Below are 27,968 nucleotides of genomic sequence, written 5' to 3'. Positions count from 1 at the left end.
GTTCCCAAGCCAGCCGGAAGACATAGTCCCTCCAGCGTGTCCTAGGTCTTCCCTGGGGCCTCCTCCCGGTTGGACATGCCCGAAACACCTTCCCGGGAAGGCGCTCAGGAGGCATCCGGAACAGATGCCCGAGCCACCTCAACTGACCCCTCTCGATGTGGAGGAGCAGCGGCTCTACTCCGAGTTCCTCCCGAGTGACTGAGCTCCTCACCCTATCTCTAAGGGAGCGCCCAGCCACCCTGCGGAGAAAACTCATTTCGGCCGCCTGTATCCGGGATCTTGTCCTTTCGGTCATGACCCAAAGCTCATGACCATAGGTGAGAGTAGGAACGTAGATTGACCGGTAAATCGAGAGCTTCGCCTTACGGCTTAGCTCTTTCTTCACCACAACAGACCGGTACATCGACCGCATTACTGCAGAAGCTGCACCGATCCGTTTGTCAATCTCCCGTTCCATCCTCCCCTCACTCGTGAACAAGACCCCTAGATACTTGAACTCCTCCACTTGAGGCAGGAACTCTCCACCAACCTGAAGAGGGCAAACCACCCTTTTCCGACTGAGGACCATGGCCTCGGATTTGGAGGTGCTGATCCTCATCCCAGCCGCTTCACACTCGGCTGCAAACCGTCCCAGTGCATGCTGAAGGTCCTGGTTAGAAGGGGCCAACACGACAACGTCATCCGCAAAGAGCAGAGACGAAACCGCATGGTCCCCCAACCTGACACCCTCCGGCCCCTGGCTGCGCCTAGAAATTCTGTCCATAAAAATTATGAACAGAACCGGCGACAAAGGGCAGCCCTGCCGGAGTCCAACATGCACCGGGAACAAGTCTGACTTACTGCCGGCAATGCGGACCAAACTCCTGCTTTGGTCGTACAGGGACCGGACAGCCCTTAGCAAAGGACCCCGGACCCCATACTCCCCAAGCACCCTCCACAGGATGCCGCGAGGGACACAGTCGAATGCCTTCTCCAAATCCACAAAACACATGTGGACTGGTTGGGCAAACTCCCATGAACCCTCCAGCACCCTGTAGAGGGTATAGAGCTGGTCCAGTGTACCACGGCCCGGACGAAAACCAGACTGTTCCTCCTGAATCCGAGGTTCTACTATCGGCCGTATTCTCCTCTCCAGTACCCTGGCATAGACTTTCCCGGGGAGGCTGAGAAGTGTGATCCCTCTGTAGTTGGAACACACCCTCCGGTCCCCCTTCTTAAAAAGAGGGACCACCACCCCGGTCTGCCATCCCAGAGGCACTGTCCCCGACCGCCACGCGATGTTGCAGAGGCGTGTCAGCCAAGACAGCCCCACAACATCCAGAGACTTGAGGTACTCAGGGCGGATCTCATCCACCCCCGGTGCCTTGCCACCGAGGAGTTTCTTGACCACCTCGGTGACTTCAGCCCGGGTGATGGACGAGTCCTCCTCTGAGCCCCCAGCCTCTGCTTCCTCAATGGAAGGCGTGATGGCGGGATTGAGGAGATCCTCAAAGTATTCCTTCCACCGTCCGACGATATCCCCAGTTGAGGTCAACAGCTGCCCATCGCCACTGTAAACAGCGTTGGTAGGGCACTGCTTCCCCCTCCTGAGGCGCCGGACGGTTTGCCAGAATCTCTTCGAGGCCAGCCGATAGTCCTTTTCCATGGCCTCACCGAACTCCTCCCAGGCCCGAGTTTTTGCCTCCACAACCACCCGGGCTGCAGTCCGCTTAGCCTGCCGGTACATGTCAGCTGCCTCAGGAGTCCCACAAGCCAACCAGGCCCGATAGGACTCCTTCTTCAGCTTGACGGCATCCCTTACTTCCGGTGTCCACCACCGAGTTCGGGGATTGCCGCCTCGACATGCACCGGAGACCTTACGGCCACAGCTCCGAGCGGCAGCTTTGACAATGGAGGTGGAGAACATGGTCCATTCGGACTCAATATCTCCAGCCTCCCTCGGGATCCGGTCGAAGCTCTGCCGGAGGTGGGAGTTGAAGATCTCTCTGACAGGGGGCTCGGCCAAACGTTCCCAGCAGACCCTTACAGTACGCTTGGGTCTACCGGGTCTGTCCAGCTTCCTCCCCCGCCATCGGATCCAACTCACCACCAGGTGGTGATCAGTTGACAGCTCCGCCCCTCTCTTCACCCGAGTGTCCAAGACATACGGCCGCAGGTCAGATGAAACGACCACAAAGTCGATCATTGACCTACGACCTAGAGTGTCCTGGTGCCATGTGCACTGATGGACACTCTTATGCCTGAACATGGTGTTCGTTATGGACAAACCGTGACTAGCACAGAAGTCCAATAACTGAACACCACTCGGGTTCAGATCAGGGGGGCCGTTCCTCCCAATCACGCCCCTCCAGGTTTCACTGTCATTGCCCACGTGGGCGTTGAAGTCCCCCAGTAGAACGACGGAGTCCCCAGTCGGAGCACTTTCCAGCACCCCTCCCAGGGACACCAAAAAGGCCGGGTACTCTGCACTGCCGTTCGGCCCGTAGGCACAAACAACAGTGAGAGACCTATCCCTGAGCCGAAGCCGCAGGGAAACAACCCTCTCGTTCACCGGGGTAAACTCCAACACATGGCGGCAGAGCTGGGGGGCTATAAGCAAACCCACACCAGCCCGCCGCCTCTCACCATGGGCAACTCCAGAGTGGTGAAGAGTCCATCCTCTCTCGAGGAGTGTGGTTCCAGAGCCCAAGCCGTGCGTAGAGGTGATTCCGACTATCTCTAGTCGGAACCTCTCAACTTCACGCACAATCTCAGGCTCCTTCCCCGCCAGTGAGGTGACATTCCATGTCCCAAGAGCCAGTTTCCGTGTCCAGGGATCGGGTTGTCTAGGCTCCTGCCTTCGACTGCTGCCCGATCTTCTCCGCACCGGCCCCTTACGGTCCCTCCCGTGAGTGGTGGGCCCACGGGAAGGTGTCCCCACGTCGCTCCTTCGGGCTGAGCCCGGCCGGACCCCGTGGGGGAAGGCCCGGCCACCAGGTGCTCGCATACGAGCCCCAACCCCAGGCCTGGCTCCAGGGTGGGGCCCCGGCTGCGCCATACCGGGCGACGTCACGGTCCTCGTTGTCATTGTCGTCATAAGGGGTTTTTGAATCATCATATTTCCATACACTCTAAAAAATGCTAGGTTAAAAATAACCCCAGTTGGGTTGAAAATGGACTAACCCAGCAATTGGGTTGTTTTAACCGAATGAATGGGCTTTTTTAACCCAGCAATTAGGTTGTTTAAACCCAGTGAATGGGTCGCTTTAACCCAGCAATTGGGTTGTTTTAACCCAGTAATTGGGTTGTTTTACCAGTAAATGGGTTGTTTTAACCCAGCAATTGGGTTGTTTTAACCCAGTGAATGGGTTGTTATAACCCAGTGAATGGGTTGTTTTAACCCAGAGAATGGGTTGTTTTAACCCAGATAATGGGTTGTTTTAACCCAGATAATGGGTTGTTTTAACCCAGCAATTGGGTTGCTTAACCCAGAGAATGGGTTGTTTTAACCCAGCAATTGGTTTGTTTTAACCCAGTGAATGAGTTGTTCTAACCCAGCAATTGGGTTGTTTTAACCCAGAGAATGGGTCGTTTTAACCCAGTGAATGGGCTGTTTTAACCCAGCAATTGGGTTGTTTTAACCCAGTGAATGGGTCGTTTTAACCCAGCAGTTGGGTTAAATGTTTGCTTAAAACAACCCAATTGCTGGGTTAGTCCATTTTCAACCCAACTTGGGTTGTTTTTAACACAACATTTTTGTGTAAGAGTGCTACACATTAATGTCAGCCGTTTTTAAAGACCGAGGAGTTGTTGTTGTTGTCCTGATAAAACCTCCAAACATTTGGGATCTCTGCAAAGCCCCGGATGTGCTCTTTACAGGACATCCAGACATAAAACTGTGTATGATGTCAGAGAAATTCACTAACATATAATGTACAGTGGACAAAAGTCTATTCCTGGGTCCCAGGAGGATATATTATATATCAAATTCAACCCGCCAAAGCGGCTAGTAGGAGTGACTACACACACTGGAATACACACACATTTGGCGGGTGTTAATGTCAAGCAATGAAATGGTTATTTATTTAAAGTCAGGAAATGCAGAAACAAGAATAAAATGCGACATTGTAACAAATTAAATCCCTGTTTCGGAACAAAGCCAACGATCTACATGTTTGAAAACGGCCTTGGTCTGGTGCAACATCTAGTTAAAACACATTTTACAGCGAGTCGGGTGTGTGTCCAGCTGGTGCAACCGGCCCCAGAATTTACCCTTTGGAATAAATTGTGACCCTTTTCCCCGACATCAGTCCCTAAACCAGAGCGAATTCCCCCAGCCAAGCCCTAACATCAAGACAGCCGTGATGAAAGAGCAACTTCTGAGCAACCGTCCTCTGGGGAGAAAATGGGAATTAAATGGGAAGCGCATGTGTAGAAAGTAACAGATGAACTGATAGTCCAGATGGAAGAGACAGTTAAAGATACAGAAGAGAAAAGGATGGAGAGAAAGAAAACGGTGGTGAATCGATAGCTCTCATCTGACCTTTAGGAGAGAAAGACAGGAAAGACAAAGAGAAAAATGAAGCCAGAAGTACGAAACGCATCCCGATTTAACTGACATATGACATCTGTGACATTCAGATGGTAGTACGAGTATGAATTCACCATAAAAAATCCTTATATGAATCATGTTGTTGTATCGAGTGTATTAAGCATCCACACACACACACACGCTACACAAACGGTCCAAGAACACACTGGCTGCTGGCTACACAGAGCATATCTCGCATTTGAAATTCATTATCATGGGGTAGCCTGACAAGCTGTCAAAGCGGCGTACACAGGCTCTCCATCCCAAACAGCCGCGTAACAACGCTGTTGTCGAGGACGGAGGAGTGGGAGGCGGCTCTGGAGGTTCAGCGGAACGATAAAGCCGCTCGTTTTTTGTTTTTGTTTGTTGCAAATCAAGGTCAGGAATTTTCCTTCAATTTGCCAAGGACTGCTGACATGCTGCAGGGAGACAGGTACATATTTAGACTCGCAGCGGAACACACACACACACACACACACACACACACACACACACACACACACACACACACACACACACACACACACACACACACACACACACACACACACACACACACACACACACACACACACACACACACACACACACACACACACACACACACACACACACACACACACACACACACACACACACACACACATCTTCTCGACATCTATCCAGCCAAAGGGCGCTGCTCGCTGCTCTACAGCCATCAACGTCATAGAAAAAACAGAGGAAATATATGTACAGTACGGACATCCTCACTAGCAAAACCATGGTAATACCACGAAATATGGACATTTGTACATTTATTACGTTTTTTTAAAGCTACACTGTGTAACTTTTTTACTTTATTCTTAGCTAAAAACACTTAGTTCTTTCAAAATATATATGTGCTCATTAATGTATATTTACTTCTTTCAAGTAATAAAGTATTCTCGTAAGTTTATAATATGCCATTGAAAACACATACGGGTGAGGGGTTCGAATGCCGGTCGCCATGTTGCTCCTCCATCTTGAAAGTACATTAGCCAAAGAGGGACATACCCGTAAATTCAAGCTTCGCCTTTGGCGTTTTAACACTCGATGGCACCGTGTCCAATGTGGACGAGGTCGAACTAGAAGCCATGTTAATCTTGGACTAAATCGGCCACTGTAGGAGTTAAAACGAAATCGGAATTGAGAGGAAGAGAAACTAATATTCACTGGATGGTCATATACCTTTAACCGCTAGATGGGGGAAAATATCACACAGTGCAGCTTTAAACATCAAAAACAGACAACAAGACCCTTCATACAACAGAAATATGTGCATTATGGAAAACCACCCCAAAAAGCAGACAATATACAAAGCAAATCTCTGCTACAAAGTATAAATCACAATAATCGCATAAAAGTGATTAATACAGATCTTAAATAAATGATTAGTCCTTCTGGCTCGACAAAAAAGTAAAAACTGGTTCCCACATTTTGCAGAATTCCCGGAAATGGAGTATCTAATTATTTCCAGATGTAATGTAGAAGTCCAGTTAGCCAGTCAGAAAAGACAGGCCTAGTGTTTATCTTCCACAAAAGCAAGATAACTTATAAAGATATAATCATACCACCTCGGTCATACCTCGGTTTTAAAGTCATGGTTCGGTACAGCAGTTTTACAAAATTGCTTTTTATTTATTTTTATTAAACAGTGGTTCAGTGAAAAAAAGTGTCTGTACTTACATGAATTAAATTATAACAAAGTTTATTGAAGATATTTCAGTAAATTATATAGGTTAACAACAGAGCACAAACTATTAGCCTAAATTCAGTTGATATCTATTTTTAGGAATAATAATCAACACACAAATAACACATTATGCAAACATAAACTTAATAACTTCTAAATCTAACTATAAAGTAGTTTTTCCCCCAATTCATTGTTGAAATATAATCCTTTATACACAGTGACTGTCATTTTCATGACAGATTTATTGAAACATACATTAAATAATCCAGACTTCATTAACAGGTTTAGTAGAATATAAGGCCCCACTTTATATTAGGTGGCCTTAACTACTATGTACTTTCATCAAAAAATAAGTACAATGTAGCTACTTACTGCGTTCAAATTGTATTGCAAAACACCTTTGCTGACATTGAGGTGGGATACGGGTAGGGTTAGGGACAGGTGTGGTGGTGTGGGTCAGTTTAAGGGTAGGATTAGGGACAGGTGTGGTGGTATGGGTAAGTTTAAGGGTAGAGTTAGGGACAGGTGTGGTGGTGTGGGTAAGTTTAAGGGTAGAGTTAGGGACAGGTGTGGTGGTGTGGGTAAGTTTAAGGGTAGAGTTAGGGACAGGTGTGGTGGTGTGGGTCAGTTTAAGGGTAGGGTTAGGGACAGGTGTGGTGGTGTGGGTAAGTTTAAGGGTAGAGTTAGGGACAGGTGTGGTGGTGTGGGTAAGTTTAAGGGTAGGGTTAGGGACAGGTGTGGTGGTGTGGGTAAGTTTAAGGGTAGGGTTAGGGACAGGTGTGGTGGTGTGGGTCAGTTTAAGGGTAGGGTTAGGGACAGGTGTGGTGGTGTGGGTAAGTTTAAGGGTAGGGTTAGGGACAGGTGTGGTGGTGTGGGTCAGTTTAAGGGTAGGGTTAGGGACAGGTGTGGTGGTGTGGGTAAGTTAAAGGGTAGGGTTAGGGACAGGTGTGGTGGTGTGGGTCAGTTTAAGGGTAGGGTTAGGGACAGGTGTGGTGGTGTGGGTAAGTTTAAGGGTAGGGTTAGGGACAGGTGTGGTGGTGTGGGTCAGTTTAAGGGTAGGGTTAGGGACAGGTGTGGTGGTGTGGGTAAGTTTAAGGGTAGGGTTAGGGACAGGTGTGGTGGTATGGGTAAGTTTAAGGGTAGGGTTAGGGACAGGTGTGGTGGTGTGGGTAAGTTTAAGGGTAGGGTTAGGGACAGGTGTGGTGGTGTGGGTCAGTTTAAGGGTAGGGTTAGGGACAGGTGTGGGTCAGTTTAAGGGTATGGTTAGGGACAGGTGTGGTGGTGTGGGTCAGTTTAAGGGTAGGGTTAGGGACAGGTGTGGTAGTGTGGGTCAGTTTAAGGGTATGGTTAGGGACAGGTGTGGTGGTGTGGGTCAGTTTAAGGGTAGGGTTAGGGACAGGTGTGGTGGTGTGGGTCAGTTTAAGGGTATGGTTAGGGACAGGTGTGGTGGTGTGGGTCAGTTTAAGGGTAGAGTTAGGTGTAAGGGAAGTGTCAACTGTGTAATTACAAATGTAACTACATAAATTATTTACAGATGTAATTACATGCAAGTATTTTTAAAAATGTAAGTACAATGTAACATGTATGTACACAATAATTGCAATGTATCAAATTATTAATTAAAATGTTAGTACATAGTAGTTAAAGCCACCTGATATACAGTGGGTCTGAATATAATGAATATAACGGCTAATATAGGTCATATATTTAGTGAAAGAGTTGATTTCTCTACTTATAGCTTGTGCAAATTGTCGCCTCTTTTTCCTATTTGTGGTGGAGATGAGTGGTACCCGGTGGGGTCTTCTGCTGTTGTAGCCCATCCGACTCAAGGTTGTGCGTGTTATGGCTTCACAAATGCTTTGCTGAATATATCGGTTGTAACGAGTGGTTATTTCAATCAAAGTTGCTCTTCTATCAGCTTGAATCAGTCGGCCCATTCTCCTCTGACCTCTAGCATCAACAAGGCATTTAGCATTCCCATTCCGACATTCAGTTTGGAGTTCAGGAGATTGTCTTGACCAGGACCACACCCCTAAATGCGTTGAAGCAACTGTCATGTGATTGGTTGATTAGATAATTGCATTAATGAGAAATTAAACAGGTGTTCCTAATAATCCTTTTGGTGAGTGTATATATATATCGAGGTCTTTCCGCCATTGAAACACTGACTGTGCGATTACACCACATATGAGACGTGACAGTAAGTTGTAATGTATCCTCAACATACCTTCAGATGTTCATTCATGTTTATTCTTTAGGAAGAGATGATCGCATGTACGTGGGTGTACGAGGCGCACGGCCGTTTGAACTGTGATGATTGATCAGTCACACCACATTAAAGAGCGTCAAAACGGGATTTATCGTTTGAATTTGGTGATAAAATGGACTGAATACTTAATATGTTCGCGTGGGAACTCGGATTGAAGTGTGTCCGCGCTTTAAACAAGCCGACTGTTAACTGTTAAAGATTGCATTCGGAAACCGCACTGAAAGCCCTGCACCGAAAAGCTTCGGTACAAATACGTGTACTGTTACACCCCTATACTATATTGAACAGGTAACCGTACCTTTAGACTGAGAGACTCCAATGAATCTGACCAACCAAGAATTGCTATCATTGGGTCAGGAAGCAAAACACAGTTATAGACCTTGGCAAAAAACTGGAAAATTTCTAGCAAAAAACTCTGAATTTGTGCACAGCCCCAAAAAAGATGTGCCAGGGAACCCTTGGCAGCTTTACACTCATCACATATAGGGGAGACCAAAGAACAGAATTTGCTACGCTTTATTTTAGAAAAGTGAAGTATATGTAATACCTTGTACTGAAAATATGGACATTTATGACTTTTTTACCATGGAAGTAGGGCTGGGCGATAAAACGATAACGATAATTATCGCTAAATAATTTTCCTTGATAAAACGATAACAACAGTTCGATAAATTATCGATATAATGCTTGCGCGCTATGCGTAATGCTGTGCATGTATTGAGCCCAACACAGCGCTAACTCTACCTAAGTTCACGCATAGGCTTGTCGCCTTGTTAGTTGTTAGGGCGACTTACAACAAGCTAACGTTACCAAACTATAATCACTAAAACATCGGACCTATGGAAAAATACATCGGTATCATAATTTTTTGTCTTTGGAGATTTATTAATAACTCAGCATTGCCTGTATTAAAAGAGTAATAAAATAATTTCATCCGATGTTTAAAGTGAATAAAATGGACTTGACAGCCCTTACTGGAGTTCACAGCCCACTGCAGTTGTGTGTGTGTGTGTATATGTGTGTGTCGGTGCGCTGGACCAATCCACTGTAAGGCAAGAGAGGGGGACTCAAAATGTTTCTAAAACGTTTTTTTGCCCGTTTGCGTTTTTATTGTTTTACTACTTACACAATTATTTTAATTAAGTATATGTAATTATATTATTGAGATATATAGAGTGTAGAATAAAAAACAAAAAAAAACAATTATTTTATTTATATTGTCAATGTCATTTATTTAAAAGGTTTGGCTTGCTGACCAGAAAGATTTTTTAGTTTATTGACAAACTTTATCTTTAAAGCACTTTAACTTTGCATTTGCAGTCAGCAGAGCCAAATGTTATCATTACAGTTCTAGATTTTACTATAGATATTTATTTGATATATTCTATTTATATTCTATTTATATTAATAATATTCTACTCTATGAATATTGATTAATATTAATATTTTATTAGTAATAAATAAATCTACTTCAGTTTTGATAAATTGTTCACCTGTTTGGGAAGTGTTTGTCATGTTTTGACAATAAAGGATAGTTTAAAACCACAGTTAAATGTCTGTTTTCTACATCTTTCACTCAGGAGCAAAAATATGCCTTTAAACTTTAAAGAAATAAAGATTTGACATATATCGTGATAATTATCGATATCGACTGATATGGAATATTATATTGTGATCATTTTTTTGGGCCATATCGCGCGGCCCTACATAGAAGTAACATTGTTTTTGAACATTTACCATATGATTCTGTTTGCAGTTTATTTTACAGTACGTGCACTTACAGCGCACTTAAGAAAGTACTGGGTAATATAAGGTAACTACATGGTTTAAGGTTAGGTTTAGGAGTAGGTTCAGTTATTACTCAGTTATTGCAATTACTATAATAAGATACACTTTACCGATTCTTTCTGAAAACACCCGAGTCCGTGGAGGCGTGCACACACACACTGGATAACGTTTGATTCTCTATACGTTGGTGTTGTTCACATTATATGCACTTACACACCAATTGCCAACAAAACACACACATTTGATCAGTTTCACTCACGCCTGCGGTTTCCACTCATGACCGGGAACAAACACACACACTTGCAGAACTCCGGAAACACAAACTGCATCCACTGTTCCCTTAACACTGGGTTATTTGTGAAGTGTGTATGTGTGTGTGTGTGTGTGTACGTCCATATAAGGAATTCCGCCCTCTATGACGTCATACAGGGCCATATTCGAAACTTGTTTGAATCCTGAAGGAGTGTATTTGGCACAGAAATACTCCATCATACGTCCAACTCGTTTTTTTGAAATGCTGGCCATGTTTATCATGAGAATCAACTCTTTAACAGTGTAAATAAGGCAGAATTCATGAAATAGCGTTAGATCCCTGAATACTTTGGTATTTGCATACTATTCAAAAGGTACCCCAACCCACAGAAAACTTTCACAGTCAACAACAACATCACCAAAAGAAGGTTTTGGTCAGGTTTAGCTCGCAACTTTGTTCACAATATATATATATAATTATGTGTATCAATGAGAAGCAAGAATGTAAATGCCAAGAACTGAATATGGTAACCATTCATAGTACATGTTATGGTATTTCTTTGTAAGGGGTTTTAAATGTAATTGTAGATCACGGCACTCTTAATCGTTTCAAACATGGCTTTTCTTCTGCTGAAAATTATGCCGTCAACTTTGCCACTGGATGTCTGAGACTAGAACAATATCACTGTATCACAATAATTCAAAGGATATCCTTTAACTCAACAAGAGCTGAGGATTATACAATAAAAAACCCACTGCAAATGAGTCATTCCCCTTTTCTGTTCTTTGGATTCATTCTCTTCTCTCTGATTAATTATCACCGGCTGAATGTGACAGCGGGAGGACTCGCTCCGTTCCCCGTTCAAATCTGAAACAATGAGATTCGCTCGGGCTGCTGATCTCTCCATGCAAAATAACCTGTAGTTTGGACCCCAAACAAATGAACGGGACGTTCGTCAACGCAACCTTCCCTTGATGTGATGTATGGCTCATTGAATGGGCGGAAAGATAGCATTAGATCGTTTCCCATCTCTGAAATATAGATCGGATTCAAACACATTACAGTTGAGCGGCCATGAGAATGGAGCCGGAGAGAGAGGAGAGGAAGAGAAAGAAAAATGGAGCGCCAGGAATCCTGGAAAGCTCAAGAGTAACAGAAGCTGGAGGCAACCTATGCATTCATAATGAGTTCTTACCAGTGTTATTGAATCAGAGCACAACCCTCGCCTGCCTCAACACCAGATTCTCTTCCTTTCCTCAAACATAACCCTGAGAGTGTGCAGATCCACCAAAAACTGACAGCGCTTCCCCTTTGTAGTACAGCCGAGATTTTACAAGAAGGTTTCTACGAGATCTCTGACATGCACAACTTCTGTTTCGGCAAATGATCCGAGGCAATAATACTCACACACACATTTAATCAAACCCCTGACTCGTAGATTAACTCCACAATAAAGGGATTTCCAACAGGCTTTGAGCTTGAAGCTATATTGTGTGTTTTAACTCTTTCCCCGCCGGCGTTTTTGAAAAAAGGTTGCCAGCCACCGCACGCATTCTTGATCGTTTTCACAAAGGTTTCATGGCCCTCAGAATATTTTGTTGCATGGTTATCGGAACATGCAATACATCAAAAGACAGATCAGAGCCTCTGCTGTTAAACTTTGTTTTACTCTAGCTTCATGCATTCTTTTTTATCAAACATTTTGAGCAAAAAGCTGAGAAAATCATGTTTTTGTCAAAGACTCCATCCAGATGGGATTCAGAGCGCTGATCAAAACACAGATGGAGTAGATGGAGTCCATCAGCTTCACAGTCCTATCGCTCGTCCTGGGGCGACATTTCATTCAGTAACATTACCCCGTTTTGATTTATATGCTGTTTAAAGTGCCCCTATTATGGAGGTTACTAGGGGTGTGCATTGGCACTGCCCTCACAATTCGATTCGATTACGATTCACCAGTTAACGATTCGATTCAATTCGATTCTACGATGCATTGCGATGCATCAAAATTCTACTGCACACAACAAGGCAAATTTTTAATCAGTCATGAGGCAATACAAGCAGTCAGATATTGAACAACAGATTGTATTGGCTGCTATGTGTGTATTATCACTCTCCTGTATCTTTGACATAAATGTCATTAAATAAAATTGAATGGTACAGGGTATTGGATATGGCATTTTCAAACCTGAAAAAGAAAACATAAATCACTCTTTTCAGTGCTTTGAATGAGAAATGTTTCTCTTCTCGCTTTAGAACCATTTGAAATTATATAGAGCAATAATAACCAACTAAGCCAACTTTTTCCAGCAGTGAACATAAATGTTATTTTTTTACACACAGTAAAACGCTCTAGGACAGGGCACTTCATGAACTCCTGTGCAAATATTAATCCGTAATTACAGTCACACTATTGTAACAACAACCACCACCCAGGCACCCAGCAATAAAAATATTCAGTGCAACACACACAGTAACGTTGACACTATCGGGACTCGTGAATTCTTGGCTGGGATGTCGACTTTTTGTGTTGTTGTTGAAGCCAACTCAGGATGCCAACGATAAACATGGTTCGTGAAGTTAGTTGTATTGCCAACGTGCTTGATTTTAGTGTGGCAGGCGCGTTAGCAGGGCGTAAGGAGTGCGTATTTTTTTCGGCGCCCATGTTAACAGATTAGAGCATTCACATCGCACGCAGAGGCGGCGCGGCAGCGTATCGCAGGAGCAGGAGCAGCAGTGCCGCGATCGTTTCTGCGCAGAGTCTATTTTTGCCGCGCTGCTCACGCTGATTTAAAGCCACAGTGGATTGTTCTTGATCAAAACTGACCAGATTAACATGGAAAACAACAAATTTCACCATGAAATCATGTAGTGAAGTGCCCCGTGTGTTTCACAACCATATGACATCCAGAGCTGTTAAAAAAATGAAAAACACAACACTGCCAGAAGTTTTTGCCCAAACTTCAAAAGCCTGTTTAAATGATTAAAAGTAGAAGCATATATTCACTTTAATGTTAACTTACATTTATCATGTGAACTACTTATATACAACAAGTTATATGCATATGTGTTTGGGACAGAGGGGAAACACGGTCGCATTTGCAGCATATGCTGCCCATCATAAATCAAAGCACGAGACAGACGGGGCTCGGAGGAGGAGACCGGAAAATGTGACATAATGTACAATATTTGTCTGTATTTGCAATATACGAGATGCGCGAGACAAACGCTGCCAGTGTGAATCCACAATGGGGGCGCGGGCTCCGGCTCTCCATACCCACCGCTCCGCGTGCGGTGTGAAGCCGGCGTCAGAATCCGAAATGTGCCCAGATGTCCGCTTTCCAAGCTTTGGGTGCGTTTTTAATTACCCGTCTATCGCGGTCATCTCCCTCCGCCTCAGCCATCTTGATTGTTGTTGTTGTTATGACCCTGGAAGTAATTGAAACTTCACAACTTTATTGTCCAACTCAAGGCCAGAAAATAAACGGTGACATAATCGATTATGGCACTTTGCCGCATCGATGCTGAATTGTGCATGCCCCGCATTGCGATGCATCGCTGAATCGATTATTGTTGACACCACTAGACATACACTTACTGTATCTCAAAAGTAAGAGTCGACTCTGAGTCATTTAAACGAATCGTTTTTAAAACGAATCCCAAGCCGCTTCGATGTGACGTCAAGGTGAAACATTAGCATATTGCCCCCGTTTTCAGCCTCGCTTGACCAATCACAACTGACTAGGTCATCTGACCAATCACAACGTACTGGGTCATCTGACCGATCACAACTGACTGGGCCATCTGACCAATCACAACTGACTAGGTCATCTGACCAATCACAACGTACTGGGTCATCTGACCAATCACAACTGACTGGGCCATCTGACCGATCACAACTGACTAGGTCATCTGACCGATCACAACTGACTAGGTCATCTGACCGATCACAACTGACTGGGCCATCTGATCAATCACAACTGACTGGGTCATCTGACCAATCACAACTGACTGGGCCATCTGACCGATCACAACTGACTGGGCCATCTGATCAATCACAACTGACTGGGTCATCTGACCGATCACAACTGACTGGGCCATCTGACCAATCACAACTGACTGGGCCATCTGACCGATCACAACTGACTAGGTCATCTGACCGATCACAACTGACTGGGCCATCTGACCAATCACAACTGACTGGGCCATCTGACCGATCACAACTGACTAGGTCATCTGACCGATCACAACTGACTGGGTCATCTGATCAATCACAACTGACTGGGTCATCTGACCAATCACAACTGACTGGGCCATCTGACCGATCACAACTGACTGGGCCATCTGATCAATCACAACTGACTGGGTCATCTGACCAATCACAACTGACTGGGCCATCTGACCAATCACAACTGACTGGGCCATCTGACCAATCACAACTGACTGGGCCATCTGATCAATCACAACTGACTGGGTCATCTGACCAATCACAACTGACTGGGCCATCTGACCAATCACAACTGACTGGGCCATCTGACCAATCACAACTGACTGGGTTATCTGACCAATCACCGCAGATTAGTGTCACGCTAAATGAAGCGTTGAGCGAATAAGTTAAAAATAATTGCATATTATGAGAAAGTGTTTTTTGAACTTGCATGCATGTAAACCTGTTGTTGGGGACTCCCAAAACAAAAATAGGAACCTTTCAAATGCCATAACAGGGGCGCTTTAATGTTGTTGATCACATTATTTTACATAAGCATCTGCTTAGATATGATATCGCTTGTTTCTGCTTCTTCTTCTCCTGTGTTTTGATCAGGAGATTCTGTACTTTATCAGCAGATGTGTCATAGCGCCCCCTACCAGATAACAGTGGAAACAAGGAAAGCCGGAAAATGGCGGGGAAAGAGTTAACATGGAACACTGTATACATGTAACAAATAATAACGTGATCACTTCGTCCTCAAAATGTCATCCGAAGTTCATTTTCAAGTGACTCGCATTTGATGAATTTCTGTCTGCGTGACTAGTTACACACTAACGCAGCATCTGTTCTGCTCACACGTATATATATTTTCGTCCACAGGTCCCATCTGTCACACTGTCCCCTGTATAGTTCTGCCTGCAAGGGAAAAACATTTACAGACTAGCACATTTACAGTAAGCACAACATGCTCGATGCATTCTTCCACAGACTTAAATAGGTCGTCCTGTTCTGCTGCGGCTCATAAGTTTAGTCTTCTCTCTGCCCTGATTTCCAACAACAAACAAAAGATCACTGTATCTGAGGTGAAATAAATGGGTCTATTTATGTAGGCATTTGCTGTGTTGTGCCTGAGCATCTCCAGCCTTCACTGCTCTCTCCTGCACAGCAGCATCCTATCATTTGCAGTGAAGGCTGGAGAAACATGAACAATAGAGACATACTTTGCCTTCAGAACTGCCTTAATTCTTCATGGCAAGCTGCTGGAAACCTTCCTCCGAGATTTTGGTCCATATTGTCATGATGCAGATTTTTCTGCTGATGCGAATCTCCTGTTTCAACACATCCCAAACGCTGCTCTATTGGATTGAGATCAGGCCGTTTGAGTTTAGTGAACTCATGAAACCAGTTTGAGATGATTTGAGCTTTGTGACATGGTGCGCATCCAGCTGGAAGTGGCCATAAAGGGATGGACATGGTCAGCAACAATACTCAGGTTGGCTGTGGCGTTTAAACGATGGTACTAAGAGGTCCAAAGTGTGCCAAGAAAACATATAACACACCATTACACATCCCAAGGCGGGATGGATCCACACTTTCATGTTGTTTACGCCAAATTCTGACCCTACCATCTGACTGTCCCAGCAGAAATCAAGACTCATCGGGCAACAATTTTCCAATCCTCCACTTTTGGTGAGCCTGTGTGACAGGGCTCGACATTAAAGGATTGGTTCACTCCAGAATTAAAATTTCCTGATCATTTACTCACCCCCATGTCATCCAAGATGTTCATGCCTAGCAAGCACCAGACGTCAATATGACGTCAGATTGGCGTTGGACATCCAACATTGGACGGACGTTGCATTTTGGTTGAAAATGAAAATCGGGTTGATGTCAGAACTAGGGGTGTAACGATTCATCTACTACATCGATGTATCGATTTATTTTCCTATGATCTAACTACATCGATCTGTGCTCGGCAAGTTGGCCTTCCGGACGACATATATCGATCTAACATCGTTTTAAAAGGTAATCAATCGATTGTAACGATAATAGGAAATAACGCATTGTATTTTAACACGTCAGACTTTATATGGATGTTTTTTCTTAGCACTTTAAATAATAAAGGAAAAAGAAATCTGTAGAGTCATTGAAGAGTAGTTGGTTACATTTTATCTTTTGTTAAATATTGTTTGTTTATTAAACTGAGAGTAGTAGCAGGTTCAGCCAGTTTATTCAACCTGAAGAAATGTTGGTTGCACTTTATTTTTGATATTAATATTGTATTTGTATTATTTTAATGTTGAAAAACAACAGCAAAAGTAGCAGGTAAACCTACTATTAATTAAACCTGAAGAGAAGTTAGTTGCACTTTATTTTTGATATTAATATTGTAATATTTTTATGTTGGAAAACAAAAGCAGAAGTAGCAGGTTAACTTACTGTTGAAATGTTGGTTGCACTTACTGTGCTTTTATTGAAAATGTATTGAATATTGAAAATGAGAGCAGAAAAGTTTTAACTTCCTGTTAATTCAACCTAAACTGTTGGTTGCACTTTATTCAAATAAAATTTGAATGCATTTGCCATTAATTGTTGTTTACTTGTTTGTTTATATCCATAATTAATTGATACCTGATTACCTTACAAGAAACAACAGGAATCTAGGAAACTTCACCTGCACTGACCAGTATCCAGATATTTATTGCAGTCACACAATTTTTGGCTAAAAAGTTACTGAATCGATTTCAAGTCACTGAATCATTTCGGATCGTATCGTTCTAAATGAACCAATATCGTCCTTGAATCGTATCAACAACCTCAAATCGTGAAACGAATCGAATCGTTGTTAAAACGAATCATTACACCCCTAGTCAGAACACAACGTCAGATTGACGTTGGGTTCTGACATCAACCAGAACCGAACGAATTCATGTCTGACGCCCGAGTTGAAAAATGTAAACTTTGCCGTCAATTCGCGCCGCGTTAACCAATCAGGAGCCTGCTCGCTGCTGTCACGTTGTAAAGTGACGTGATGAGAAACCCTGCATAATTAAAAAATACTACTATTGTGTCACAAAATGAGGTTAAGACTTTTTCAGGTGAGAATGTAGTTGTTTAAAGCTCAAATCTGTGGTTTATTTATAAAGAGAGCGCCTATTTAAAAAAAATAATCTTGTGTTTGTGTAGTTGTGAGCTCCAGTGGATCAGCGGCGCTCATTAACCCCGGCGAGAGCAGCCTTTCCTCGGCCAGTTCTTCTGCATCTGCTGCTGCTCTGATGGCCTGTAGTGGTTCAACATGAGATATAATTCATCTTGTGTTGATCTAACGGCCGATCTTTGCTCTCATGAATCTATAATTTGTTGTCTACCAAATCGTTTTGACTGAGGGCAAAGAGAAGTTTCATTATTTTTTAATTTTTTTAAGGATATTTAAATATACATGCAGTGAAGATAATGTAGGAGTTGCCTGGACCACATTTGTGTGGCTATTAATGCTTAATATATATTTTTAATGAAAATGAAAAGAGGCAGAGTGGTGTTTTATGACATATTTCTCCTGGAGCGCCTTGAGCGCTCGTCTATTTCGTTTCAAACGCCCAATTTATACACACGTCCAAGGCGAATGGATTCAAAATGTTCAAGCGTTCAACTAGGCGCGATAGACGAGATTTTGACGCTCTATTCACGTTTGGTGTGAACGCAGCATAATGGATCCGTGCGTCAGCTCTTAAAGTGACAGCAGCCTAATAAACCCGCCGGCAAATTATGAGATATTACAAATCTATATGGAAGTTTTTCCCCATGGTATCGATGTCAAAATTGTGGCCCGTGAAAATCCTGAGTGGCTAGTAACTTTGGAAAATCACTAGCCACAGTGACTGCTGAGCAAAAGAGTTAATGTCAAGCCCTGGAGTGTGAATTGTAGCCTCAGTTTGCGGTTCTCAGTGACAGGAGTGACACCGGTTCATCAAGGTTGGGTGTGTTGTGCGTTAAAGGGTTAGTTCACCCAAAAATGAAAATTCTGTCATTAATTACTCACCCTTATGTCGTTCGACACCCGTAAGACCTCCGTTCATCTTCGGAACACAAATGAAGATATTTTTGTTGAAAGCTGATGCTGAGAAAGGCTTCAGACAGGCCTCCATTGGCATTCAGTACATTTACACTCCCAAGACCTATAAAAGGCACTTAAAACGTCATGCGCAAAAAAAAATCTAAATAACGCCTTTATCCAGCTTGTTATTGCCTTCCGCGTGTGCCTCCACGACGCATGCGTGAGAATATGATGTAGCGCCGGGGTTCAGGAATCCATGAAATGCGCACTTTAACCCCATTTTGAGCACTTTGCCGAGACCTAAAGCACGATCAATGTAGAATTCAACAGCTTAGATACGCGCGTCTTCCTCTGCTTGTAATCAAATCTCTTCTGGGTCATGTGTCCGAACGCCCGATCTGCGTCATATTCTCGCGCATGCGTCGTGGAGACACACACGGAAGACAAGAACAAGTTGGATAAAGGTGTTATTTTGATTTTTTTTTGCGCACAAAAAATATTGTCGTCGCTTCGTAAAATGATTGTAGAGTCACTGTGGTGAGATGGACTTTGTAGCGACGTTTTAAGTGTCTTTTATGGGTCTTGTGAGTGTAAATGTACTGAATGCCAATGGAGGCCTATCTGAAGCCTTTCTCAGCATCAGCTTTACACTAAAATATCTTCATTTGTGCTCCGAATATGAACAGAGGTCTGACGGGTGTCGAACGACATGAGGATGAGGAATTAATGACAGAATTTTCATTTTTGGTTGAAATAACCCTTTAAGAGATGCTTTTCTGCAGACCTCAGTTGAGACGAGTGTTTATTTGAGTTAATGTTGCCTTTCTATCAGCTCTAACCAGTCTGGACATTCTCCTCTGACCTCTGATATTAACAAGGCACTTTCACCCACAGAACTGCCACTCAATGGATATTTCTCTTTTTTTCGGACCATTCTCTGTAAACCCCAGAGATGAATCCCAGTAGATCAGCAGTTTCTGAAATACTCAGACCAGCAACCACGTCAAAGTCACTTAAATCACATTTCTTCCCCATTCTGATGCCCGGTTTGAACTTCAGCAGATCGCCTTGACCACGTCTTCAAGCCTAAATGCATTGAGATGCTGCCATGTTATTGGCTGATTAGATATTTGCACCAACCAAATAAAGTGAGTGAATAAAACTTCTCTAAACTTCCACCCAAACTTTTTCCAAAGACCTCTGTAAATGTTTCACTTAGGGATGCAGTGGCAGTTATGGCTGCTCGCCTTTACCTGACATTGATGAATACCCAAGGACCTGAGCCCACATGAGAATACACTCTCCCTGCCATCGTTAACCTTGTAAAACCAACCTTCAACCGATGATTAACAGCGTGCCATTATGCGCTATTAGATTTCATTAGCAGAGGCTGAATCTTACACAAAAATACAACAAACTTTATGATGGAGGTGCAACAGCCACAAAGGAACTATCAGGGGTGAATAATACAAAACTTGCACCGCAGATCGTAAGTCAGTGTCAGTGCAAACACTAAAGATTGAACCCTATTCAAACTGCCTGTGGAAAGCAGATAAATTTTATTGATCATTGCATCCATAATTCGTCAAATTATCGAAAAGCTATTTTTTTCAGTATTTGAGTAGTTTTTGTGTTAGTCAGATCCTGGGTCAGACTTAACAACCCAGTGTTTGGGTAGTTTTTGTGTTACTCGGATCCTGGGTCAGACGTAACAACCCAGTGTTTGGGTAGTTTTTGTGTTACTCAGATCGTGGGTCAGACGCAACAACCCAGTGTTTGAGTAGTTTTTGTGTTACCCAGATCCTGGGTCAGACGTAACAACCCAGTGTTTGAGTAGTTTTTGTGTTACTCAGATCCTGGGTCAGACGTAACAACCCAGTGTTTGAGTAGTTTTTGTGTTACCCAGATCCTGGGTCAGACGTAACAACCCAGTGTTTGGGTAGTTTTTGTGTTACACAGATCCTGGGTCAGACGTAACAACCCAGTGTTTGGGTAGTTTTTGTGTTACCCAGATCGTGGGTCAGACGTAACAACCCAGTGTTTGAGTAGTTTTTGTGTTACTCAGATCCTGGGTCAGACGTAACAACCCAGTGTTTGGGTAGTTTTTGTGTTACACAGATCCTGGGTCAGACGTAAAAACCCAGTGTTTGGGTAGTTTTTGTGTTACCCAGATCCTGGGTCAGACGTAACAACCCAGTGTTTGGGTAGTTTTTGTGTTACACAGATCCTGGGTCAGACGTAACAACCCAGTGTTTGGGTAGTTTTTGTGTTACCCAGATCGTGGGTCAGACGTAACAACCCAGTGTTTGGGTAGTTTTTGTGTTACACAGATCCTGGGTCAGACGTACGTAACAACCCAGTGTTTGAGTAGTTTTTGTGTTACTCAGATCCTGGGTCAGATGTAACAACCCAGTGTTTGGGTAGTTTTTGTGTTACTCAGATCCTGGGTCAGACGTAACAACCCAGTGTTTGGGTAGTTTTTGTGTTACACAGATCCTGGGTCAGACGTAACAACCCAGTGTTTGGGTACTTTTTGTGTTACACAGATCCTGGGTCAGACGTAACAACCCAGTGTTTGAGTAGTTTTTGTGTTACACAGATCCTGGGTCAGACGTAACAACCCAGTGTTTGAGTAGTTTTTGTGTTACACAGATCCTGGGTCAGACGTAACAACCCAGTGTTTGAGTAGTTTTTGTGTTACACAGATCCTGGGTCAGACGTAACAACCCAGTGTTTGGGTACTTTTTGTGTTACACAGATCCTGGGTCAGACGTAACAACCCAGTGTTTGGGTAGTTTTTGTGTTACTCAGATCGTGGGTCAGACGTAAAAACCCAGTGTTTGAGTAGTTTTTGTGTTACCCAGATCCTGGGTCAGACGTAAAAACCCAGTGTTTGGGTAGTTTTTGTGTTACTCAGATCCTGGGTCAGACGTAACAACCCAGTGTTTGGGTAGTGTTTGTGTTACTCAGATCCTGGGTCAGACGTAACAACCCAGTGTTTGGGTACTTTTTGTGTTACACAGATCCTGGGTCAGACGTAACAACCCAGTGTTTGAGTAGTTTTTGTGTTACACAGATCCTGGGTCAGACGTAACAACCCAGTGTTTGAGTAATTTTTGTGTTACTCAGATCCTGGGTCAGACGTAACAACCCAGTGTTTGAGTAATTTTTGTGTTATTCAGATTGTGTGGAGCATTGTAAAAAAGTTTTTTAAAAAAAGGGTGGTTTTAAACCCAGTGTTTTTTCGAGTGAGGATTAGAAAGGCATGCATTTTAAAACTCCTTTAGTAAATTGGGTCATAAAACAATCCAGTAAAGCTATCGGGTGCGTTTTGAGTGAATTCCCTCATCTGTCACCGACTGTGGTGGCGCCATCGCAATGGCATTTTTACGGTCTTATTTAATATTTAATCAATTAACTTCATTTGTTCTTTTGCGATGTGTGTGGTGCTGATATTTATAATGGGATTTACATCTGGCATTCACATGAGAGGGAATAAAACAACATCCCTAATTTAAAATGAGAATGATGACACAAAAAGCAGGAGATGGGGAGAGATTGAGCAGAGATGAGGGAGAGCTGCGTTCCCTGATGTGCCACGGGATCGAGGCTCTTCTCAGCTCCTGCTCGGAGGATTACTGCATTTACACTTCAGCTTAAAAATAGCCCCGTGATAATTTATTTAGCTGGAGTGTGCCTGTCTGCATTGTGTTCCTGGAGAATAACTTCCTCTGCCTGAGACTGATATTCTTCCATAAACCTCACATATAAACGCAGAACCTTAGACCTTCAAAACATGAACTCTTTTGCTCTGCAGTCACTGTGGGCTGATGGTTTTCCATAGTTACTAGCCACTCAGGATTTCCACTGGCCACAATTTTGACATCGATACCATGGGTATGGATATTTTTAATATCTAGGAATCCGGAATATTAGGCTGCTGTCACTTTAAGAGCTGACGCACGGATCCATTACACTGTTACACATGCGTTTTCTTTCTCAATTGTTTACCTTCACTCAAAACAGAACTGACCGTGTTAACTTGACTACTCCAAGACCGGCATTTTGACTTTATTGTGTGTGTATTTCACTGTTTAAGCACAATAAGCAGTGAAAAAGAACACATTTTATCCCTGAGAGGTGGCTTTATGTGCGCACACTTTGAGTGTTTGAGGACAAAATCTGCAGGAACGAGTCAAATTATGCAAAAACATGCTGAAATTCTAACACTGTAACACCAACAATATTTCACATCCGAGCGAATGAAACGAGTACAAGTCAGACTACACAACCAATCATCACTTTCCGTCTTTAATGACATGCGTGATGTCATCAAGGAGGCGGAACTAGTGACTGACTTCTGGAAACAACAGTGTAAACAAACAATGGCTACTTTGGAACAATGGAACCTTTACTTCATTGCATAATTCCACCAATACCATCGTCTCTCATTTGTTTCCCTATGTTTGAAAGCTGAGCACGGAAGAGCTTCTGTGCTCTGATTGGTCAATATCACGGATGTGACAGATACCCATCGTGGCGAATCGGAAAAAAATTCAACATGCTAGTCGGGACGCGTTGGAGACACGGCATCGGCTGTCGTCCACTATGACACAATATATATGACCTAAAACACTCGATTCTTGAGTCTCGACGGCCATTGTCGTTTACGAATCACCATGACACCCTACACTTTAAAAAATGCTGGGTTAAAAATAACCCAAGTTGGGTTGAAAATGGACTAACCCAGCAATTGGGTTGTTTTAAGCAAACATTTAACCCAACCGCTGGGTTAAAACGACCCAATCACTGGGTTAAAACAACCCAATTGCTTTTAGAGTGAACCGTTACATTTTTATTAGTAGTCATTTTTAAAACATTTAAAAGTGGAAACCACTACACTCTAAAAAATGCTGGGTTAAAAATAACCCAAATTGAGTTGAAAATGGACTAACCCAGTAATTGGGTGTTTTAACCCAGCGGTTGGGTTAAATGTTTGCTTAAAACAACCCTATTGCTGGGTTAAAACAACCCAATCGCTGGGTTAGTCCATTTTCAACCCAACTTTTTTAGAGTGTATGCATTTTTTTTAAAAGAAATTAATATGTTTATTAAGAAAGGATACATTAAATGGATCAAAAGTAAAGATTAACACTAATAATGTTTCAAAATATTTCTATTTCAAATAAATGCTGTTCTTTTGAGCTTATTCACATCACGTTTTCCACAGACATATAATAAGCACAGCTGTTTTCAACACTGATAATAATCATAAATGTTTCTTGAGCTCAATTCATCATATTAGAGTGATTACTGTAGGATCATGTGGCACTGAAGACTGGAGTAATGATGATAAATTCAGCTTTGATCACAGAAATAAATTACATTTCACAATATATTCAACAGCTGTTTTATATTTTACTAATATTTCACAATTTTTTCCCTGTATTTTTGATTAAATAAATGCAGCCTTGGTGAGCAGAAGAGACTGCTCTCTATCTTATTGACCCCAAAATCACACCAATTCGTTAAATAAATAAACAGCACTGACTCAGGTCCCGTTCACATTTAACCTGCAAACTGTGCTAGTTAGGTCCATCTGACAGCTACACATGGCTGATGTCTAGAACTCCAGCGTATATGAAAGCTATCCAGACTCCTAAGTCGAAAGACGCAATTATATTAGACATTGATAAGCGTGTAAGTGGCTGGAAGTTCGCCGTCTCGACTGGTGATGCCAAGCTCTGGTCGGTGTGTGATAATCAGCAAGGGGCTGGATCTCATTACCCTTTCGTTGATAGGGAGGAAACTCTCCAAAGAGCCCTTAAATCTGATGACTCGACACTTTAATCAGCCATGAACCACAGAGACCAGGAGATTAGTTCAGGAAGGAGTCCTAATGTTTTGAAGTAGTGATTTATGTTCATAACCTTGAGGTTCGTTGGCGAGTAATGACCCCTCTCAATAAGTGGACATCTTTCATATGGGAAAAGGATATTGTATTTTTCCTCTTTCTCTGGCACTTCCACTTATTTGATGTGATATTATCTAGTAAAACTATTATTGAAGATATTAAATCATGAAGCTCAAGTTCACGTTGAAGGTTGACACTTCCTCAACGTTGTTAATGTATCAGAATTTAGATCAAACCCATGACCAAAAGCTCACTCTCTTCACTACACTATTAATCTATGACCTTGCAAGAGAGCTGTCGAGTCATGACATCAATTAGGGTAACATTTCATTTCGATCGTCCACTTTAGACATTCTACTAAACATAGAAGTAACTTTGCAAGAACATCTCAACTAACTCATTAGAGTAGTAGTAGACTATCTGCTTATTATGTGCTAGCACTTTATGTTGATGCTCCCCAACAGACATTTTACTGACTAGTAACTTGGCAACTACATGGAAACTTATTCTACTTACCTAATCCTAACCTTAATGTCTAGTAATACTTCTAATACTACTAATAATTAATATGCAGTTGCAAATTAACTGGAGTTAGTTGACAGTTAATTGCAAAGTTACTTGTAGTGTCTAAAAAGGACTGTTGAAATAAAGTTTGGAGCTGCTACATAAAGTATATACTACACCAAGTATGTGAGATTACTAACTTGACGAATCAGATATAGCCGAAGCTCTTATGTAACTTGCATTTTTAAAACACAATGGTTTCAAAATTCACATTTGAGGCATGACTGTGTCATTTATGTTGACAGCGAACATTAGTTGACATGAACAACTTGGCAATAAACTGAAATAAGTTTAAGTCGAAGCACTAAAATTATTAACTGGAAATCAATCAAATGTTTTACTAAAACTAACTAAAACTAAACTGAAATTAAAAGAAATTAAACCTAAATAGCATTATTTAAAAATAAAAATAACTAAAAATATTTACTAATGCATTATTCAAATGAGTTGAATCTCTTAATATTAATGGATTGTCCTGATCGATCGATCTATCTATCTATCTATCTATCTATCTATCTATCTATCTATCTATCTATCTATCTATCTATCTATCTATCTATCTATCTATCTATCTATCTATCTATCTATCTATCTATCTATCTATCTATCTATCTATCTATCTATCTATCTATCTATCTATCTATCTATCTATCTAGATAGGTAACCAACCAACCAACTAACCAATCAAACCACCAACCACCCAACCAACCAACCAACCAACCGACTAACTAACCAACTTATCAACCAACCAAACAACCACCCACCCAACCAACCGATTAACTAACTAGCCAACTAGCTAAATTAACCCTAACCCTAACCCAACTACCCAACCAAGCTAACCAACTAGCTAACCAGATAACCAACCAACCAGCTAGCTAACCGACCCTCCAACCAACCAACAAACCAAGCAAACTACTACCCAACTGACCAACCAAACAACCGAACAACCAACCAACCGAATAACTAACTAGCCAACTAGCTAAATTAACCCTAACCCTAACGCAACTACCCAACCAACCAACCAACCAACCAAGATAACCAACTTGCTAACCAGATAACCAACCAGCTAGCTAACCGACCCTCCAACCAACCAACAAACCAAGCAAACAACTACCCAATTGACCAACCAAACAACCGAACAATCAACCAACCGAATAACTAACTAGCCAACTAGCTAAATTAACCCTAACCCAACTACCCAACCAACCAAGCTAACCAACTAGCTAACCAGATAACCAACCAGCTAGCTAACCGACCCTCCAACCAACAAACCAAGCAAACAACTACCCAACTGACCAACCAAACAACCAACCAACCGAACAACCAACCAACCGAATAACTAACTAGCCAACTAGCTAAATTAACCCTAACCCAACTACCCAACCAACCAACCAAGCTAACTAACTAGCTAACCAGATAACCAACCAACAAGATAGCTAACCGACCCTCAAACCAACCAACAAACCAACCAACCAAACAACTACCCAACTGACAAACCAAACAAACAACCAACCAACCAAACAACTAACTAGCCAACTAGCTAAATTAACCCTAACCCAACTACCCAACCAACCAACCAACCAACCAAGCAAGCTAACCAACTAGCTAACCAGATAACCAACCAACCAACGAGCTAGCTAACCAACCAACCCTCCAACCAACCAACAAACCAACCAAACAACTACCCAACTGACAAACCAAACAACCGAACAACCAACCAACCGAATAACTAACTAGCCAACTAGCTAAATTAACCCTTACCCAACTACCCAACCAACAAGCTAACCAACTAATCAACCATCCAACTAGCTAACCAACTAATTACCCAGCTAACCATCCAACCAACCAACCAACCGACTGACTTACTAACCAACTAGCTAACAACCAACTACCCAACCAACAAACCAACTAACAAAAACTGCTTTAAAACACTGAAAATTTCAACATCTCTATTGTCATACAAACATTCATAACCACTAAAGCGTCACAACAAAAGACTTTTGATGTATTTTACCCGAGTCGAGTTTGCAGTTTGAATGCAAGAAAATAAGAAAATGCGTCTTTCTATTGAGTCGTCCGTACAAGCGGCACATGAACACACAACATGGCCGCTTGAGTCTGATTCACTGACAAATGACTCCTATGAACTGAATCTTTTAACAAATCAAGACTCTAGAATAGGGGTTCTGAACTCAGTCTTACTGAATCCACATCGGACTCATTTACATTCAGTGAAATCCGTCACACATTTGTGAAACTTCAATACGGTCTGCTTGCTCATGTGTAAGATACACATTTGCAAACTGTTTTAATGTAATGAAGAAACCTTTCCTGAGCCATTCTCCCTTCAGATCATTACGTGCCCTAATGCTTCACGTAACACATTTTACAGTCAGTAATTAAACGAAAATTAATTTGTCTGGGAGAAGAAAGAACATTGCGGCTTGCATGTGGGTGTTGGAATCGCTTCATTATGTTCAATTACATTTGTTCCTCTCGTTTCCTTCTGGTTTGCACAGGGCAAGTCTGGGCCGAATTACACAGTCTCTGTTCACATTGACACGAGTCAATGATCAGCTTAAAGGGTTAGTTCACCCAAAAATGAAAATTCTGTCATGAATTACTTACCCTCATG

The 27,968-nt window shown here is 42.5% G+C and overlaps 2 protein-coding genes across 5 annotated transcripts in view; one reads left to right on the top strand and one right to left on the bottom strand.

The window, feature by feature from the left end:
* vps28 (VPS28 subunit of ESCRT-I) overlaps positions 1 to 27,968 on the top strand; it is a 968,134-nt gene that overhangs the window by 711,456 nt on the left and 228,710 nt on the right. The window lies entirely within an intron of this gene.
* Positions 1 to 27,968, bottom strand: part of samd12 (sterile alpha motif domain containing 12) — a 191,800-nt gene that overhangs the window by 7,967 nt on the left and 155,865 nt on the right. The window lies entirely within an intron of this gene.

This window comes from Gobio gobio (genome assembly GCF_949357685.1).
Source record: "Gobio gobio genome assembly, chromosome: 11".
In the NCBI taxonomy this organism is placed as follows: Eukaryota; Metazoa; Chordata; class Actinopteri; order Cypriniformes; family Gobionidae; genus Gobio; species Gobio gobio.
The sequence above is the reverse complement of the archived record's forward strand: the minus strand, read 5'-3'. Positions and strand labels throughout refer to the sequence as shown.